The following is a 5,222-nucleotide window of genomic DNA, read 5'->3' on the forward strand; positions in this document are numbered from 1 at the left end:
TATACTTTGTTGAAGTCTTGTGATATGGATATTTTGTGTTGAAGAGGGAGATTGGTGTAAGCCTGATGCATTTTGCCAAATCCACCAGCAGATGGCGTTGTTGTACCACAGAAATGACATTGTCCCTTTACATATTTGGAATGGAAGACCCAAGACTGGTTTCAAACGTCGAGGACCATTACAGAAACAGAGAATCCTGATATATATATATATATATATATATATATATATATATATATATATATATTTGTTTCCAATTCATATTGCCTTTTCATATTTTGGGAATGCTAGTTTTTGACCTACTTGGATTTGCCATAAAAAAAAAAAAAAAAAAAAAAAAAACACATGTAAGACCTGTGTCAGTGGGCATTATATCAACCTCTTGTTAACTTAAGTTTTGACCTCTGCCATAGATAATAACTCAGACATGCTATGTAAGAGTGAGGCCATTCTTCATAATGTGGGCAGCTGTGTTACTACATCATGTTTCTCAAGACTCGTTTAAACTGATTTGAGCAGTTGGTGGATAATCAAAATGAATCAGTGAATTGACATCTTAAATGTCTTGAGCATTATTGCTTTGTTAGAAATTATTAAAGTTGCCCGCCCCCCATCAAAACAGCCCCCCATTCACAGCTGACTGAAAGGCTTGGTTTCTGGCATAAACCATTAAGAGAGCCTGTGGACTCAAAGCAATGTCTCCTGGCAGCTCTGCATTGCTCCTGGAGCAGTGAGCCATTGTTTATTCATCGCCACATTGGCATTCAAGGTGCATCCACACTGTTCTCTCTCATAACCAACAAGTTGCAATTTTTATGCATGTGAAGGTTGAAGGCAAATTATTTATGGGAGACTGGACCTGAGGAAAGAGAACGGCCTCAAGCAAAATGGTTTATGTTTAGAGCAATCCGTTTCTATAGGCTATTGAATTCGCTGGATCACAGCAAGATATGCATGTATTATTCAGCATTTCTGAGGTAGAATTGTTGGCCTGCTAGACAGCCATCTGCTTTTTGGACATTGTGATGCATTTGAGACACGCTACCTTTCAGTATCAGGTTAAAGTCTTATTTTTCAGCAGGGGGCAAATGAAATGAGTGGAAAATGGCTCTCCAATGGCTCTCCTTCTAGGCTTGCCCCCCACTTTGCAGTGAAGGTTGAATGTACGAAATGGTATATGTGAGCAGAAATTGCTAGCGCATGTCTTGAGATTTCTCGATTGGAAGAAATGTAGAGCAAGCGGAGTTCAGCTGTGAAGGGTAGGAACTTTAACCTGCAAGTGAAATTATTCAAGAACATCTGGTGCAGTCCAGATGCAGAGATGGGATGTGCAAGGAGTCTAGTGCCAAACACCGGCAGGTGCTAGGTGAAAGGACTGTCACCTCTCCAGGGGCAGGTGATCTGCAGGATAATAGTTGCCCTATACTCTCTGAAAAGATGGCTCTTAAGAGTTTTTGGTGAGCTAAATGGTGCATTATAGAACCTTTAGCTCCTGGAGATTGAATTCCTTAATGGTTTTTAACTGTAATTTGAAGAACTATTGGTCGTTCCTACAGCACATAGCAATAACAATGATTCTACGGTTCATGAGACCGTTATGGTCCCATCAAGAACCATTTTTGGGTGTTCATCAGGGTGTAATGTTCCATTTCAAAACATTATTGGCACTATGCGTCTTACATGTATTATGGTTCCTCGCCTCTGATAGCTAACTCAGAACCATAAACCACATATTTAAGTAAGTTGGAGGTGAAATGGTCCAAGTCTCTACATTAACACTGGTTCATTATTTTCTGGGGAATCTGTATAAACCACTGTCTTTAAAATGATGCTGTTCAGCACCATGTGAAAGTGCTTCTCACCACACTTCTTACCATGCTTTCTGTGGTGCTTTAAAATGGGTTTTACAGATCACCAAAACTGGTTCCTGATTGCAAATCAAAGAAACACTTTTTGGTACTTCTTTCTGTGTGACTCTAGTAGGTGTGATCTCTGCCACACTCACACAGCACGACATTGTCCTTGGTGTTGATGGCATGGAGATGGGTTTTACAAGAGCTAAAGGACTAGATGGAAGCCTCTACTTTTAGGCACAATCTTGTTATCTTTTCAACATCTCAGTAATTATGTTGTTAATGAAGCTGCAGCCTTCTTAACCGTAATCAGTATTAAATTGACTAACTGGGCTTTTGACTAACTAAGTGGATCCATCTTTAAGTGTATTTCACTTATTGCATCTTTCCAATACTTGTTTGTCAATGTGTCCTTACCACTGACGAGGGACAAAGAATGATTAGAGATCATCTATGCCTCACATAATTACTTAGTTAACATGACAATGGGTTGTAATTTAATTACAACAACTCAAAGAACCTTGTTAGTGCTTGAGTTAGCCAATTAAGCTCTGGCTACGGGCAGAAATATATATTTTATTCATGTGTATCCATGGTTTTTGAAACAGAAAATCAGCTGCTTTTTGCTGGATGCAACAGGGGTGGATGGAGGAGAGCAGGGACACAATGCTTATTGATTGAATAAGTGATTAGACCTCAGGTTTAAACAAAAGGCTCCTCACTTGCGCTAATAGCAGTCTATTTAGGCTCAGTTTTCTAATTTGACATTCACATGCATATCAGAGAAGAAAACAATCTGCTGGCCCATACAATACAAGTCTCAGCTTGTGTTGCAAATAATGCTCTTGACCTTTAGCTGATGAATAATAGCCTGAGAAACAGAACGCAGTTATCCATGGCACTACAGTTGGTTCAAAAGGTAATCACCAGTTGAATAAGCCTTAGCCATGTGAATCCATTTGGGGCATTTACTTATAAATGATACACCTGTTACTCGGGCATGGTTCTGTGGTGCTGAATACGGCTCTATGATTTTGAATCTCAGAAAATTTAAAACCACATGGCATGACTAATGAGCAAATATGAACAAAGCCAAAAAATTCAACAGGCAGATTTTAGGCTATGGAGAGAGGTTTTACCCATAAATAAATGTTTGTGTAAAGCCCCCATCTGGATCACTCAACATTTATTCTGCCCATCAAATGAAAGGCCAGAGTAAACAAGCCTCTAACAGTTCCTGAGCAAACTCAAAGGATGCTCCATGTTGTCTGTTAGTGAAATTATGGAAGGGCATCCTGTCCTGGCCACTGCTGTGGGTGTGTGGATTTTTGTTGACTATCATTTTGTGAGCCTGATTATATGAAATATGTCACACACCAATCTATATAAGCTATAGGTATGTGATGAAGAGCTTTGAGGAGAAAGTTAGGATTTAGCATTTAGAAGATGTTCATATAGTCGGCCTAGATTTACAGGTAAGTCAAGGAAGACTCTTGGTTCAGGCTGTCTTAATGTCAACTCCCACCCACCACCACCACACCATACCCCAACTGCTATATTACCCTACTGCAATCAAGCTGCATTAACCATTGTTGCTGTTAAAATGCTTTCCCATGTATTTCCTTTCCATGTTCCATGTTTCCAAGAATTGCATTTAATTGCTATATTGAGGAACAAAGCACGCTTGATTACAACGTAGCTACTTCAACATGCCCCTTTTTAACCTCCTCAACTCCACCACTCCCACGGGTGGGTTTGTCATTGCTGTATGGCCAAGCTCTGTTCAAACCCACAAAAATTTATTTGAAATTCTGGTAGAGATCCAAAGGTTTCCAAAGACACCAAATAGGCCCCACTGACTTACAGGGAAATGTGTATAAAATGATGTTCAATACATCTGCATATTTTATTTATTTATTTTGAAGATGCCATGAAACAATGGCATCTTGGGTTTGAGTGTTTCACTCCATGTGTGATGCAGCTCCAGTGAAGTGTTTCAACCAGCAGATACAGAATATATATGTGCCATTGTCATGCAATATGGGGAGAAATTATGGGGAGAAAAAGCCATTTTGGGGAAATTTAGGGAAAACTGGTGTTCAAGGGATTAAATTGGACCAAATTAATGCTTTAGCACAGAGGCAGGGTATTTTTATGCAAACAACTTATATTAAAGGTGTCAGCTAACACTAAACCACTTACCACCAAACCACCAAACCATGTGCTGAGATGTGAAATTTATTTTAATTGGCTTACAACAATTATACACCCACCCCCAGTTTTTTTCTTTTTTTCTTTTTTTTTCAGCTCTTGTTGATGTCTGCGTTCATGATGCTGGTGACAAAATGTAATTTGTGTTGGCCTGGCCTTATAGACTCCAGATTATAAATTAATTCTCCTAGCAGAAGATAGTCAATCGATTTTCCACCGAGCATCAACAGAAAACTACATCACTAACATTTAAAACGACTAAAATAACAACATGGCCAGATCTACTCAAGCGCGATATTGCTTTGATTCACTGACACTCAAAAACTGGGTGGCAAATGTTTGGTTGTATATGCAAACTTTGACTGCATGTAGTTCTCTGGTTTAACAAATCTTTCTATTCTCCTGAATAAAGGCAAAGGATATAATGATGTTTTTGCATTATCAATGTCATTACACTTGCATCAAAATAATGAGAGAGAGTTAGGCATCAGTTTGATCAAGATTGATATAAATTCACTGAAATAACATAAATTGTTCAGACTGATACTATTAAGCATAAAGCTGCAATCATCTGCCTTTTATTGAAAAAAAAAATGGATTTTTTGTGTTTTCATTGGCTTGTGCGTTTGTTTTCCATGAGCTACATTTTCCCATTTTTCATTACAACTCAGGCTGCTAGTGTTCACATCACAGCGACATAGTAAGAGCGCACTAACATTAGATCTGTAATGCATCTCAGGCTTGGTCTTTTATGCCCGGAGTGAAGACCCAGCGATGGCAGAATTATGCTTTTTATGAAGGCTTTTTCGTAGCTCTCGCAGCCTCCATGTCCTCTGGGCTCCTGTGTGATCATAACTCACTGTTGATACACAAATAAGCATAAAAGAACACTGGATAAACATCTGCTCCGATGAATTTGCATTGTGTTACCGAGCAAAAAAAAGTTCATGTGGCTGAACAAAGGACATGAACACACCACCTCCTCTTCTCTCAAAAAAAAACCTTTCTGTATCTGTTCTTCTTATCTCCTCCCTCTGCGTTACGCTGCAACTCACATTCAAACACAGCCAAACTCGTGATTGGTACGGTCACAGAGCATGAATCAGATTGTTGGGTTTTTTTTTTTCTTTCTCCAACTTAACTTATCCACATACCCAT

The sequence above is a fragment of the Myripristis murdjan genome, chromosome 13 (genome assembly GCF_902150065.1).
Source record: "Myripristis murdjan chromosome 13, fMyrMur1.1, whole genome shotgun sequence".
Taxonomy (NCBI): Eukaryota; Metazoa; Chordata; class Actinopteri; order Holocentriformes; family Holocentridae; genus Myripristis; species Myripristis murdjan.